The sequence below is a fragment of the Microtus pennsylvanicus genome, chromosome 7 (genome assembly GCF_037038515.1).
Source record: "Microtus pennsylvanicus isolate mMicPen1 chromosome 7, mMicPen1.hap1, whole genome shotgun sequence".
Taxonomy (NCBI): Eukaryota; Metazoa; Chordata; class Mammalia; order Rodentia; family Cricetidae; genus Microtus; species Microtus pennsylvanicus.
Window position 1 is genome coordinate 116625868 of NC_134585.1, and position 16501 is coordinate 116642368.

A 16501-nucleotide genomic window follows, 5' to 3' on the forward strand; every position below is an offset into this window, starting at 1 on the left:
ATGCTTCCATCAGGAGTTCCGGATGACAGACCCTGCTGAGGTTCAGGCTTGCTTCAGTCTCATCTTTCCTAGTTATGGCCCATTCCTCTCTTTAGGAACTGGAGCGTTTACTCTGTGGCATATATATTCTTTAGGAGACTTCCAGAGTCTCAAAAGAGACTTTGCACTAACATTTTTGAATTGTATTGGAACCGGTACAGACTATGGAGACTTTTGAAGTTAGACTGAAGACGTTTTGCATTGTGAATTATCCCCGACCCTATGAGGACAAAGAGTAGAAAGTCGTGGCTTAAGAGCAATATACTTTGGTTTAAAGTTGACAGGGAGCAGTAGTGATTGTCATCTTGACAGGAGTTAATATCCCTTAGGAAGCAAGCCTCTGGGGATGTCTATGCAGATGTTTCTAGATTAGCATCTTTGGGGTGAGAAGTCCCACACTAGTGTGTGTTTGTGGTTTGTGTGGACTGGGGTCCTGGACTGAACAGCAGGGAGAAGACAAGCTCAGCTTATCTCTCTGCTTCCTGCTGTGGATGGAATGCGCAGGGCAGTTCTTGCTGCCATGGCTTCCCACCATGACGTACTGGATCTTCAAGCTGTAAATCAGAGTAAACTTTTCCTTCCTAGAGCTGCTTTTGTGGGGCATTTGTCAGAGCAATGAGAAAAGTAACTAATACAGATGGGAAAAAAACAATGTAAGACTATTCTAGAATTGTATTTTCAATTTGAGAGCTATAGATAAATCTTCTCAACGCCCAAAGAAAAAGATGAGAGTCTTTTTCTTTGTGTTCTGTTTTGCTTTGACACACTCTCACTATGCTGCCTAGGCTGGTCTCGAACTTGAGAGGTCACCTCCCCCACCTCCTTAGATCTGGGACTACAGGTGTGTAACCCCATGCCTGGCATAAAGTTAGTTTCTTTTTATTTTTAACAAACTAATTTATTTCACAGAGTCTAAAACCTGTGAGCAGCCTCCCTCGTATGGATGGAGATCCAGCTTCTGAGGCCTCAAACTCAAAGTACTGTGGGCCAAAGTAGCGGATGACGGTGTAACCATCTTCGCCAACACTGCTGCAGCTCTTGCCATGGGGATGGAAGGCAACACTGTTGATAGGTCTGAAGTGGCCCTTGACTCCTCCAAACTCTTCTTCAAAAGCCACATGGAAGAATGTGGCCTCAAACTTGTCGATCCTGGTAGAGGTTGCGGTTATATCCATGGCTTCCTGACCACCCCCAGCACCACATGGTTAGAATTGGGAGGGAGGGCATGCTCTGTTTCCAGTGAATCTTCTGATGTTCAAGATGTATGGAGTCAAAGAGCTAAGCTCTGTTGTCCTTGGATGCAGTGACAAACGTGGTCACGTCTCTATGCAACTGGATATCATTGACCTGCCAGGAGTGTTCCTTAACATTCATCAACTCCTCTCCAGACTTGGCACTATACAGGTTGGGCTCTTCACAGCCTGCAATGATGCACTCCCCCAGGAGCCCCCAGATGCCACTAGTGAATCATTGGAGGGGATCTTCGTGTAGGGCTCATTGCTGTTGATTTGACTTGGAGCCCGTAGATCAAGGAAGCTCCCACAACACTGGTATCCCTTCTGCTTGTCTGTGGAGAACATGATGGTGTTGTCCCCAAAGTCAAAGTCACAGGCTCGGCTGGCTGAGTTGGTCTGAGTAGAGCCAGCTGCTTCCCTGTTTCACAGTCCCAGGGATGACAGCTATTGTCAGCTGAGCCAGTAAGGACATGGTTTGTGTCCCAGTCAGCATCCACACACCACACCGCTCCAGTATGGCCCATGCAGCCTCTCGTCATTCACAGATCATCCCACACTAACAGTAGGGAATTTGACCACAGTAAAGAAGAGGTCTCCTTTGTGGCTGAACTACTCATGACCCTGCAGCAGGATGGGCTTCATCCCCATGGTGACATGAGGAGGAAAGCAATGTGAGGAGGCTCGAAAGAGGACTGGACTCAAAGGTTTTCCTTTTTTCTTTTCTTTTCTTTCTTTCTTTTTAAGATAAAGGTGAAATAATTGCATCAGATGTCCCTTTTACAGCATGGTCAGCTAAAGGCAGTGGTCTAACCATGGCAGACAACTAAGGAAGGACTGTGGTTTGAGACTCTTGCCTGGCCAAGATACTGCTTACTTATCAGGCAGATGCACAGGGTTCAAATGTCATGTCATCCTCATCACAGACCTAAGGAAGATGCCTGAAGAAGGCAATGACAGAAAGCTTATGTCCCCACAGCTCCTATGCTGAAATATCAATTGCCAATGATGCATCAAATCTGAAAGGACAGAATCCTTAGGAACAGAATTATGAAAGAGAACATAGAGACATTCCTGTCTTTTTGCTATGTAAGATCACAGTGATCTTCTTCCAATCTGGTCCTTGTCTTCTCTCCCTCCAAGAATGGAGTAAGCAGACAGCAAAGGAAAACAAACAAGGGGGGCCTTTATTTGCCACTTGGGAACTTTATACATGGATTAGGAGAAACTTGAAATAGAGAAGGAGAATCAGGTTGGCGGGCAGTTGAGAGAGAGTGGCAGGGGGACACCTCTAAGTTCCCGGTGGCCTGGGGTGCCTGGCTGAGAGGTGTTACAGTGCCAATGGAGGGCAGCCCCTTGCAGAGCACGCCCACAGATCTGTGGAGGGTGATAGGGCTTCTCCAGCAGGTGCCGACATCTTTGTGGGCAGGATTCTGTCTCCAAGGCTTGAGCAGTTTCTCCTCTCTTCCCATCCTGATAAGTACTCTAAGAAGTTTGGCTCCAAAAGTTTCATTCCTCCGCCTCTAGAAAGCACTGAGAGCTCGACTTGGGCCAGAGCTAGATTAATAAAACTGCTCCACAGGTTTATATAGAATCAGGCGGGCTCTGATTGGCTGTGTGTGCATGCAAATGAGGTATGAATAGAGACCAATAAAGAGTTGTCAAGCCTGGGGATGAGAAGCCAAAGATCCCCAAAATCTGGGAGAGGTATTAGTCCAGGAACTATGAATTAGGGAAGGTGGAAGGAGAAAGGCATGAAACCCCAGCCTCACGAGGGCCACAAGGCAGAAGCAGCTTGCTGGCTGCAATGAGGCATTAGTGTGTCCGTGACTATTTCCAGGTGCCTGGGGCCTTCACTCCCAGCTGACACAACCAAAGTCCTGATCTCCCCGGGCCCACCCATTAGCTGCTGTGCGTTGTCCAAGGCCTGGGTTGCCGGGAGCTCCTGTATCTTTCATCTGGAAGGAGACAGATCCTTGTGCTGCTGTGGGTTGTCCGAGGCAGGGGTGGCGGGGAGCTTCTGTTATCTTTCACCAGGAGGAAGACAGATCCTTGAGAGACACAAAGCGTGAATGCATTCTGATCTTGTATTTCCCAACCTTCGGAGCGTAAGAAATGATTTTCTGATTTTATTTATCCACCTCTTTCTTAGTATGCAATGATGCATTGTGGGTGTCATCTTGTCTGGAAGGAGGGATGACCCGAGGCTTGGTAAGAAACTTCCAACTGTGACTATGAGAACATTTCTAGAGGAGATTGGCGTTTGGACCACAACTGGAATGGGAGAGACCCACCCTGATGAACTGGTGAGCCAAATGGAACAAAACCCAGAAAGGAGAAACTCATTCTCGCCTATCTAACCCTTTCTTTCAGAGCAGGTACAGTTTCCTGCAGCTCCTATCTTTGACCATCAGACTCAAGTTCATCACCAGCTGCCCTGAGGTTGGGTGGGAACTCCTAAACATTGAGTCTTGTGCTAGGCAGCATCACTGGTCTCCCCTCATCCTGTGTTCTTGAATTGGGCTGCAGCTTTCCTTTGCTTTCCAGCTTGTCCACCATTGTGGAACTGCTCAGCTGCTGGTCATGTGAGCCAATCTAACCCCTTCTCAACACAAGCTCCTCTATTCTGTAGATTCTGTTTCTCTGGAGAACCTTTACTACTAAGTATTTCTGCTGTAACAGCTTGAATGGACTAAGGCAGACTCTCATGATAAAGTGTCTTATTATTTACTTATTGCTATTATTGTTGCTTTAGTATAGTTGCAGTGGGGTAAGAGTCCATGAGGGCAAAGTTGGGGGCATGGTGACTAGAGTTGGAAGCCAAAAACTTACATCTTCAACTAGAAGCAGGAAAACAAAGAGTACTAGAAATGCCATGAGTTTTAAAACTCTTAAAGCCCACCAGCACACTTCTTCCAGCAAGGTTACACCTCCTAAACCTACCCAAACAGCATCACCAGATGGGGACCAAGTATTCATATCCCTGAGACTATGTGGGGGGCATCTCATCCAAATCGCAAGTATGTTGAAAAGAAAGTGGATAAACAGTGAAGTCTGAGTTCTACCTCTAGGTCTTTGTGTCTTTTTCACCAGCTACTTCCCCTTCCTTATTACATGCATGTATGTTTATGTCTAACTAGGCTGTGGTAGTCTCTGGAAATGTACAGTTTAAGTGATAAATAAGGACACGAGATAAGAGACATGTTGCAAGGAATTCTGAAGTCATCGTAGCATGTAAAACATTCTAAACAGTCTCAGTAAATCAGAGGGTGGCCTACACAGGTGCTGGGAGATGACGGCAGCAAAATCATTTTTCATCTTATCTGGGGATAAGATTAAGGAAGAATCTAGAATGAAACACTTTATTGGGTATCAAAGAACAAAATTATGATAAATTGAGCTTCAAAGGATAATTAGCTTATATTAGTAATTAACTCATAATTGAAAATATCTTGCCTACAAGGTAGAACTCCAGGGAGCTGCATGAAGGAATAAACTTTACATGCAAAACAGGCTGAGCAAAGCAAAAACAGGGTGACATGAGCTCCTACTCCCAACCCAGAAACTATCTCAACTGACATCTGCCTGCAGAGGAAAACTTAGTTCCCTTCAATGCCTGCTCCATGGAATCCCCATGCAAGTAAATGGCCAACCCAAAATAAAATCAGTGATCATTTTGTAGATTTGTTTTTGTCTCATATTGTTTTGTTTGGGCATTTTTTGTATTCCTGTTCTTTTGCTTGTATATTATTATGGTTTTCAATTTTTTATGTGTATGTGTGTTGTGGAATAATCTTTTTGTCCACTGTGAAAATGTGTCACTTTGATTGGTTTAATAAAAAGCTGACTGGCCAATAGCTAGGCAGGATTTTGGGAGCAGAGAGGATTCTGAGAAGAAGAAGGCAGAAATGTAAGGGAGATGCTGAGAGACAGGGAACAAGCAACACATGCAGAGGAGAGGTAATAGCCACAAGCCACACGGCAGCACATAGATGAATAGAAATGAGTTAATTTAAGTTTTAATAGCTAGTTAGAAACAAGCCTAACCTATCGGTCAAGCCTTCGTAATTAATAATAAGTCTCCATGTTGTGATTTGGAAGCTGGCTGACTGAACAGAAGAAGTCAGACTATTTTGAGATAAGGACCTAAAAAACCCAAGGGAAACAGAGTGATTGATTGACCCTCTCTCCATGTTCTCAGGAACCCCCAGCATTGGAAATTCCCCTCTCTTCCTCCCAAGTTTCTTCCTGTCCCCTCTAGCCACCCTGAAAACTCCTCCAAGAACTAACTTTATGGCTAATCCCAATCAGCCAATCGCTGACTCTGTCTTAGATTCAAGGTTGCATTATTGACAGAGTGGATTGGCTGTATGGACAATTCTGCAATATGTATGTTTCTAGGTTTTTGTTTCTTTGTTGTTGTTGTTTTTAAATTCTGTTTTTGTGTTGTTTGTCTGTTTGTTTTTCTAAAGAGAGAAAGAAAGGGCATGGATTTGGGTAGGTGGGGAGCTGGGGAAGATCTGGAAGGAGCTGGAAGAGGGGAAACTGATCAGAATATAGTGTATAAAAATCATTTTTTCTACAATAAAAAAACAAGGGGAATAAGAAGATTGGTCCTTTCAAAGTTACTCTTTTTATAGATGATATTATTTACTTTATGGAAAAGATTGTTAACTCCTTACTGATCTGTTACAAAGTAAACAATTTATATTTTAGTTAGGTGGTGCCCAACCTTAGGTTAGGCATGATTTCTTTAAACAGAGAAAATTAAGTAGAACATTAGGTTTTGATTACCAGTGCCGAGAAAGAGAAGATAATCATGAAATGAACTGAAAAATAAAACCAATTAACACAGCACAAAAAAAGAACAAACAACAATTTGATAAAATTGGCAATATTAGCAAGAGGAAGATTAAAGCATATTGTTAAATATAAGAGCGAGGCAATCACCTGTATCAGCCATTATATTTTATAAGGATGGACTGCATTTTCCCATAAAATATACAAAGTGACAGATAAGATTTAAATTGCCCACCTATATACTATTTATATAAAGGTCAAAATTAAAGTCATCCACAAAGAAACGTGTGACACACATACACACACACACACCACATAGATGGTCTTTGTCACCAATTTCTGGCACTGAGCTTCAAAACCCTTGAGCTTTCTGAGTAATAGGAATGTCTTTGTTATGCTAATGAGGCAACTCCAGGTGGAAGCCTTAGATAGCTTCAAAATGGTGACTGGCAGAGAAACCAATCACATGATTAGAAGGCTGGAACTCTCAGTGACTTGACCTTGGGAGAAAGAAGGATGCTAGAGATTAACTTCAATCATAAGGCTAGTGATTTAATCAATCCTGCCTATATAACAAATGACAGATAAAAAAAATGCCAGAACACTGAAGCTTTCAGGTGCTTCCTGGTTGGTGTACACTTCATGAGGGGGTGACATGCCCGGATCCCACAGGGAACCCCCTTTTCCCAGAGCAAGTCTCATGTTTCTTATGTTCTTGAACTGTATCTTTTGTTTTCTGTAACAAAAATGTAACTGTAGTGTAATGTTTTCGGTGAGTTGTTTATTTTTATTTATTTTTTAATACATATGTGTGTGTGTGTGTGTGTGTGTGTGTATGGGTATGCCATATATGGATACATGTACAGATGGATGTGAGCGGCAGTCAAAAGACAATTTTCAGGTGCTGATTATCTCTTTTCACCATGGAAACTCCAGGGATGGAACTCAAGTTGTCAGGCTTGGTACCACTATCCACTGAGCCACCTTGCTGAATTTTGCTTTTGGTGAATTTTATGAGTTATTCTCTTGAGTTACCAAACTTGAACTGGGTGTTTAGACACCCCCTTGTTTGTAGACAAGTCAGACAAAGTGTGGATAACCATTTATAACTGGCATCTGACATTAAATCTAGTTTGTGTCACTCCCAGGAAACGTCATATCAGTTCAACAATTGAGGAGTAAGAGTACTGAAATTAGAAGATGGGACTGAGATTAAACACACCGAGCAAAATAAAGATAACATTGTAAACTTTAAGGTAAAAAGAAAAAAATGAACTAGTGTGTATCAAAAATAACAGCAGTTAAATATACAAAGGTAAAAGAAACAAAAGAAATCCAGGGAAATGGGATAAATATATAATTGTAGAAAACAACAATAAAAATCTTTTAGAGTTACCTGAAGTTGCTAGACAAAAAAAAAAAAAAAAAAAAAAAAAAAAAAAAAAAAAAAAAAAAAAACAAAAACATCTGGAGAAATTCAGTGATATTATCAGTAAACTCAATTTAATAGATATGTGTAAACAGAGACTGCTTGTTTGTTTCCTGGCTGACCAGGCCCAAATAATCACACAGAAACGGTATTAATTACAACACTGTTTGGCCAATGGCTCAAGCATATTTCTAACTAGCTCTTATATCTTAAATTAACCCATTTCTATTAATCTGTGAATTGCCACTAGGCTGTGGCTTACCAGTGCTGGCATGTTACTCCTTTGACAGCTACATGGCACCTCTTTGACTCTCCTACTCTCTGTCTCTACCTCTGTTCAGATTTCCCACCTGACTTTACTCTGCTAAGCCATTGGCCCAAACAGCTTTATTCATCAACCATTAAAAGCAATACATATACAAAAGGACATCCCACATCATCTTCCCTTTTCTGTCTAAATAAAAGGTTTTAACTTTAACACAATAAAATTACATATAAAAACAGTTATCAAAAAAAATAAAAACAGTTATCAAGCAAAAATTATAGTGATAATATTTAGTCCATTTATATTTGGCAAATTAAGGAAAATACTCTATCATTTATCCTATCTTTGTGAGTCTAAAGTTTTATATCTAATTTATCCTTTATCATAACTAAGGAAAACTTTAACTGTCTTCAACTCTTCAAAGACCCCAGGAGGTTATAATAATACCTAAGTTAAGAGGAAGTACATTATAAGCAACTTTCAAAACTCTAAAATTGACAAAGACATCTTGCCTCCTGTACAGTCACTAAAGTTCTTCTGTAACATTAGGGCATCCATCTTCAGCCTACAGACCCATAGTATCTGGCAGACTTTTCCATGAAGCAGGAAATTTGAAAGACTGTTTTGCCTATCTTGTAAGTTTGTCGGTCACTTTCTTCTGTGTTCTGCAGAATGTCTGGCCATTTATTCTGTGAAGCAGGAATCCTGAAGGATCATCCCATCTTTTGGAATGTTCAGCAGTCACTTTTCTGTGGGTCCTGCATGTCCAGTTCATACAGCACACAATCAAGCAGTCCAGGCAAGAGCGGTTTCTTGTCCAAATGACTAGCCTTGCCACACAGAAGGCAAATCCCATAATGAGTTTCTTCAATACCCATCAGCTCATTTCTCATGTCTCACTGTTGAGCAAAGTCTAAGTTCTTAAAACATTTTAAATGCCATATTCTGTAAGTCCTTGAAAAGTTTGAAGAATACCTATTCATCTGAAATATATCTCTGTACATCTAGAAAACCTAACTAGCATGACTACAAGTTTGACCATGATAAATGACTGTTAATTTGTAATTTTAATTATAGATTACATTTTTAAATGGGCTGTATAAATATAATACATTAAACAAGAGTAGAAATATATATACACAGTGTAACAAATCAACCTTAAATTTGTATCAATAGACCAAGACCTTCTTAAATTTGTATTAATAGACCAAGATCTATACCAATGCAAAGTATTCATCTCTATGTGATATACCTCTTTAAATGAAAACAAACATTTATAAACAATAACTTTGGGAATTTGGGTATAGTATTCTCCAAACTGCTTCCTGCTATTTGTTTGGTGAAGTTATATAGGGATCACGGAGACTTTTTGGGGGCTCTTGTTCTATCAAATCACATTAGTATGGAAAAAAACACAGGTTCCAATCCTCTGTAGAAAGAAAAGTAGAACCTCTATTCTAAAGTAACATTTCCTTAGACTCAAATGTTGAAGTCACGATACCTTTTAAATATATATATGTTGGTTTAGCTTAGCAGCCTCCAGAAACAAATGTTTCTCTGCAGTCAAAATTCAAAGAAAACACAATAATGTACATAATCTAGACTCTCTGTGTATTTTCTATCTTTGTGTGGCTTATTTTTATTTACTCCTTTAGTCTACGACTGTCTGTACTCTTTTAATATTACTTTTACTGTCCCTTTTAGAGACCTTACTTCTTTTTATAACTGTCTATACTATTTTTCCTCTCTCCCAAGCTCACATACATTTTTAAATACATGGTGAGATATGTGCAACACCAACACTTGAGGGGTAGAAACTAAAGGATCAGAAGTTCTCCACTAACCTTGGCTATAGGTCACTCAGGATCATTCTGGGCTACCATGTTTCAAAAAGAGACATGCAGAAATAATACATCTCCTCTAACTACTGATGTGGAATTATCCCTCTGTCCACTGTGTGAATAAATGTTGCTATGATTGGCTTAAGACACAAGCTAACTGGTCAATAGCTGAACAGGACAAAGTTAGATATGAAAACCAAACCAAGAATGAAGGTTGAGTAAGGGCAGAGTGGAAGGAGTCACCAAACAGACAGAGAATGAGTCTGACACACAAAATGGGATAGAGGTAAAAACCACAATATTAATAGAAATGGGTTAAGTTGTAAGAGCTAGTTAGTAGCAAGCTGTGCATTTGTAATTAATATAAGCCTCTGTGGGACTGGTGGCCAGGAAAGAAAACTCCACCTATAAATAGAACCCAAATAGGGCTGGAGAGATGGCTCAGAGGTTAAGAGCACTGCCTGCTCTTCCAAAGGTCCTGAGTTCAATTCCCAGCAACCACATGGTGGCTCACAACCATCTGTAATGAGGTCTGGTGCCCTCTTCTGGCCTGCAGGCATACACACAGACAGAATGTTGTATACATAATAAATAAATAAATAAATAAATATTTTTAAAAAAATAGAACCCAAATATTCGGCACCTACATCCACATAAAAGGTGAGAGAGCTTGGAAATGGGTTCCAGACACACAGAAATGGAGCCAGGCACTGTTTCCTAATCTTGTCTCTCATGGAAGTCAGAATGTGGAGATGCATGACCCAGTGTTAAGCTTAAGTACATTTTTCTTTCCATGGATACCTTCTCCCATGCTTGTTGGGCTTTGGCACATGCCAGAGAGAATTCCAAACATGCTATTAGCCATATGCTTCAGTGCTTTGCCACCCTTGGATTGCCTAGCCAAATTAAAACAGATAATGGCCCATGCTTTATTGGTAAGGACTTTGTAGACTTTCTACAAACATGGAAAATTTCTCATTCCACTGGCATTCCATATAATCCAAGGGGACAGGCCATCATGGAAAATTACAATCAAACACTGAAGTCTCAACTTCAAAAGCAGAAGGGGGAGTCCCTACCCCTGCATGATCAATTGAGAAAGGTATTATTGACCCTAATATTAGAGAAAATAACCTGTCTCCTTTTCAAAAACATTGGTCCTCATCAGTTACTTATAGTTCTATCTTGGTCAAATGGAGGGACCCTTTGACTGGAGCCTGGGGTGGACCAGATCCGCTCCCCCCCCCACAGGAAGAGGGTTTGAAGGTGTCTTTCCCCAAAATGAAAAAAGGCTCATCTGTGTGCTGGCTAGAGATCTTAAATATTTACGCCAACAAGGGGATGATGATAATAATGTTTCCAGGGAGTGTCCCGCCCCTGAGGATTGCTTTTCTGCTTCTCCCCCAGATAGCTGGGGATGTGGATGCTGCCACTCAACCTGATGAAAACCTAGAGGAGGCCAGAGCCATCCTGGCCCGTCAGATGGAAGGGCCCTAAAAGGTGCTGCTTTTCGAGCTGGTCACAGGTTCTACTCAGCTGGTGACATGGGCAGCGGTGGCAGCAACAACGTGGTGTGTACCAGATGGCCGAGGAAATCACCTCTTGAGAAGTTGAGGTGCTATGCCTGGAAAAAAACGCTGGTTTATACTGCAGAGAGGCCAGACGAGGGGCAACCTGGATGTGCTGGAATACTACAAGAGTGGACACTCCAAGAAGCCCCCGTGGATCATCAACCTAAACTTCTGCGAGCAGGTAGCTTCAGGCCTGACTTTCAACACGAAAGAGCTGCAGGATAGTTTTGTGTTTGACATCAAGACCAGTGAGCGTACTTTCTACCTAGTGGCCGAGACACAGGCCGCCATGAACAAGTGGGACCCAGCATCTGCCAGATCTGCGGCTTCATGAGCACAGACTTCCTGAGAGAACTTTCTTCAGCCAGTCACGGTCCGGCTCTTCTCCGGCTGGGTTCAGCAGCTCCAGTCAGCACCTGCTCAGAGAAAGGAAGTCCTTTGCTCTTCCCACATCAGCCTGCTGTGTTCATCAGTGCCCCTTGGGAGTATTTCCACCTACTGCAATGCATCAGCCCTAGGACAGAAAATGCAAGGAGTGCCAGCTTCTCTCAGGGCGCCTGGCAAAAGAATGATATGGCCATGTGAAAAATTTCCCAGGTAATAGACACTGTATTAACGGAGCCAGTGGTCAAGTCCATGGGTTCTACAGCCTTCCCAAGCCAAGCCGACACAATACAGAATTGAAAGACAGTACTTATGACCTCCCCCACAGTCTGGCTTCACACAGCCACACCACGGGCAGCCTCACAGGGTCCGAGACAGATAATGAAGATGTGTATACCTTCAGGACACCTAGCAACACCCTGTGTTGGGAGTTTGGAGACCTCCTAGTGGACAATATTGATGTTCCAACTACTCCTCTCTCAGCCTACCAGATTCCCAGAATATTCACACTGGAGAAGAACCGCATACCATGACAGTGGCCTCTCCTGGAGACTCAGTCATAGCTCCCCAACCCTGGCCCCCCAAGCCAAGTCAGTCAGAAACATCTTGGTGGGGCAGCCCTCAGCAAAGACCTCCAATCAGTGAAAATAGCATATCTGTAGCTGCTACACTTCCAGCAATGGACAAAAGCCGACTCCCACTGAGCTTCTTCCTGTGAGAACTATGAGTACCCAACACGAAGTGGAGACTGTGTTGGTTGGTCTGCTGAACATCCAGGAAAGACTACCACGGGCCAATCAGACAGTACCAGCTCTGATGACAACTACGTGCCCATGAACCCAGGTTCTTCTGCCCTGTTGGCTATAGAACAAGCAAGGGACATTCCCATAAGCCCAGGGCCCCATCACCTTGACCCATTCACTGCCTTTCCTGTTCATAGAGGCCCCAGCCAAGGAAGTGACATCCAGCCACCCCAGTCAATCGCAACCTCAAGTCTGACTGGAAAGCACAGCCAACACCCCTTGACCTGAGACACAATGCAGTCATTGATGACCTTCCCTTCAAGTCACCTATCACCAAGTCTTGGTACTGCTGTCCCATCTCCACACAAAGCATCACCAGCACAGACTTGGGAGCTGCATCTTTTGTTCCCCGTGGCACCAACAGCCCGGCTCCAATCTGACAGTGTAGATTACCCAGTCCTGGACCTTCAGCCAGGCTCCCTGAGCCCTCACTGCAGCCATTGCATCATCTGTCACATCGGATGAAAAGGCAGACTCTGTCCAAAGTGGACAAAGAGGAGACTCAAGCCCTGCAGACACCATGCAGGAGTGGACAGATGTGTGGCAGTCCTCAGAGCCTTCCAAGCTGTGATGTGGTGGGGGGCACCAAGGCAGCTGCTCAGAGCTGGCTCCCTGTCACCTCCTTCTCCATCCCTTACAGAATAAAAAGGTGTGGGGGAGCCTCCTGCTTTGGATCAAAGAAGGGAAACGGATGTAAGAAAGCAGACCCAGCCTCAGAGAGAACAACCAGAATCATGTTCTTAGGAGGTGCCCACCAGAGAAGACTACTCAGACACAGGTTTAAGCCAACAGAAAGTCTTTATTAGTGAGCTGGATTCTACACTGGGGTCCTTTTTACAGTTTTTAAGTTGCTTACACTGCAGAAGAACCCAGTCTTTATGTCCTCGTGCATGTTATACCACAGGTGTTCATCTATAATAAATAAGAAAGGCGTGCCCCCCCTTAGATTCTGAGACTCCCCAGGTGCAGCAATCTCTCCCCATTCTCATTCCCCTGCTGGTGGGAGCAGGCTCCACTGCCCTTGGAACTTCAGCCCTAGTTATGGGAGATAAAACTTTTAGGAACTCAGTGTTCAAGCAGACATAGACCTGAGCCATCTAGAAAGTTCTGCTTCCTGTCTAGAAGCTAAGTTATATTCCTTAGCCAAGGTTATTCTTCACGATCAAAGAGGACTGGGCCTCCTCTTTGGAAGACAGGGAGGCCTCTGTAAGACACTGGCAGAATCTTGTTGCCCCTATGCCAGTCAGTCAGGATAGGTAGAGGAAGTTTAGACCTGATCGAAAGTACCCCTCAAGAAAGAAAAAGAAGACATCAAGAGTCTAACAGTTGCATCAACTTTGGTTCTTCTGCTCCCCCTGGATAACCACTCTGCTTACAGCCATAGCTAGGCCATTAATCCTTCTGCTCCTACTCTTGCTGAAGGACCTGACTTGCTCAATGGAGTACTTATTCAGGAAATACATTATATTGATCCACCAGTCCTAAGGAGATAATATATCCCCAGCCCCCATGAGTTCATAATTTAGCTCATGGACATAGAACCAATGGAGGAATGTTACAGGTTTCCAGACCTCAGCACAACAGAAGCCATGATGGAAGTACCATTTGGGCCTTGAAACTCAGCACATGGGCAACAACAACTGACAAAATGACCTAATCCATCACAGTCCATTGTTGTAACAGGGCGGCGGGGCTGCATCCCCAGCACCCCGGCCACCTACATGGCTAGCTTATGCCCTGAAATAATTACACGGACACTGTATTCTTTTAAACACTGGCTTGGCCCATTTCTATCTAGCCTCTTCTAGGCTAATTCTCACATATTAATTTAGCCCATTTCTAATCATCTGTGTAGCACTGCTAGGTGTGCTCACCGGGAAGATTCTAGTCTACGTCCATTCTGGGTCGGAGCTTCATCGTGTGTGCCTCAGAGAGCAGAGCTATCGCATCTACCAGGGAGAGGGGAGCATGGAGTCTCTGCTCCAGAGAGCAGAGCTGTCGAGTCTGAGCTCGTGTGGATACACACACCACATGTATTCGTTACCCACAGAGCCCATAAAAAGGCATCAGATTCCCTGGAGTTGGAGTAGCAGGCAGTTGTGAACTGCCATGTGGGTTCTAGGATTTGAACTCCGGTCCTCTTTGAGAGCAGCAGATGATTTTACTACTGATCCATCTTTCCAGCTCCCCAAAACATAATTTTAATAATTTCTTAAATTATTGTAAAATAACATCACAAAATAGTAATGAGATATCTTTACCTTCTTTTTTACATTCTAACACTTGGAATATGTATATTTTAAATGATCTCAATTTGAATGGTAAATTTTCATTGGAAACACATAAACTACATATGGATTGAATATAATTTGTAATTGTAAAAATTAGGCTCTTACCTCCAGATTGTTCTAAACACACATACGATTTTCCAGTAACTCATTCAAGTATCAGTTTTTATATTTCAATTTTAATTAATTGAAATGAACTAGTGTAGTAATAAGAGCGGCAGGGCTGCGTCCCCAACACCCCAGCCGCCTGCTCGGCTAGCTTTTGCCCCGAAATAATTACACGGACACTGTATTCTTTTAATCACTGCTTGGCCCTTTAGTTCTAGCCCTTACTGGGTAATTCTGATATCCCGATCAACCCATTTCTAATAATCTGTGAGCACCAGTCTTACCGGGAAAGATTCAGCATGTCTAACCTGGCGGCTTGTTTCATCGTGTGTATCTTCCCTGGAGTGGGGAGCATGGCGTCTCTCTGAGGCGTCTGCTCCCGAGAGGAGAGCTGTGGAGTCTGAGCTCACTTCCTCTTCCTCCCAGCATTTTGTTCTGTTTACTCCACCTACCTATGCTCTAACCAATAAAATGGGCCAAGGCAGTTCCTTTATTAGCCAATGACCGTCCTCCATCAAACTAGTAGAATTGCAGACACAGCTCTGACAGGTACAGATGATCAGAAATCATCGCACTTGTCCTTACAAGAACATAAAACCAAAAAAATCTTGAACATAGATTGTGTGTGTGTGTGTGTGTGTGTGTATTTAACCCATCATAAAATTGAGGTTGCCATGTAGTGATCAACATAGAAATCTGGAGAAAACCCCAAAACAGAAACAGGCAGATCTACCTACTATGGCAGAACTTGCCAGCTATAAACTGGTAGACACCTTAAACTATGAATTCTGGGGGCTAGAGAGTTAAGAGTACCAGCTGATCTTACAGAGGACCCAGATTCCATTTGCAGCACCCACATGGCCTCTCACAACTGTCTGTAAACTCCAGGGGATCCAGTGTGCTCTTCTGGCCTTCTTAGCCACTGCACACATGTGGTACACACACACACAGAGGCAGAAAAAACAACCATACACATAAGTAAATAAGCTAGTTTTTTTTAAAACACTAATTCAGATGAACTGCTGGAGTATGCTCTAAGATGAGAAAAAACTACTGAGGTCACAGTCTTAAGGCCCACATTTTTCCTCCAGAAACTATATTGTCTTTATTATGACAAGCCAAGGAAAATATTTCCTCCTTGTGGCTCTGACAGTGGAGGGAAAACCATTTGGAATAAGCCCTAGATAGTTTCCATTATAAAGACCTGTTCTCCATGGGAAGACTTAAACACAGCGCCGCCCACCCAGACATCAGGACTTTCACCCTACTTCTGCCACCTCCTGCGGTCCTGTGCCATCTCAGAGCAAGCTAAAAGTACTTGTGGAGGTCACATCTAAAGATGCAAGCCCTATGAAAGGGTGAGATTGACCCCAGGATTTTAAATGCTGCGGGGCTGCAGTGTGGTGACGTCAGATTACAGCTACGAGAGCCACAAAGCACCCCAAACAAGAATATAAAATGTATTTTGAACGGTCAGAAGGGAGTGAGCATTTATTATCATTAGACTCCAGGATGATACAGCTTTCAGCTCACTCTGATTATAGGCGAGGAACTCTGATGGGCAGCAGAAGCAGAAGGTACAAGGGTCTCAGCTGCTGCAGCTGGCAGTAGACCCTGGCATTTCCCACAGGATACTCATTTTCCAGGCTTGCATGAGTTATGCGGTCATAGAAACTTCTGCTCGGATTTCAGAGAAAGTCCTAGGAGGCCAGGCAGTGACAGCAAGAACAAGATCCCTGCA

At 43.1% G+C, this 16501-nt stretch overlaps 2 pseudogenes; one reads left to right on the top strand and one right to left on the bottom strand.

The window, feature by feature from the left end:
* Positions 1 to 932: 932 nt before the first annotated feature.
* LOC142854066 (eukaryotic translation initiation factor 3 subunit I pseudogene) lies at positions 933 to 1916 on the bottom strand (annotated as a pseudogene).
* A 9234-nt stretch (positions 1917 to 11150) lies between these two features.
* On the top strand, positions 11151 to 12935 carry LOC142854067 (GRB2-associated-binding protein 2 pseudogene; annotated as a pseudogene).
* The last annotated feature ends 3566 nt before the right edge of the window (positions 12936 to 16501 follow it).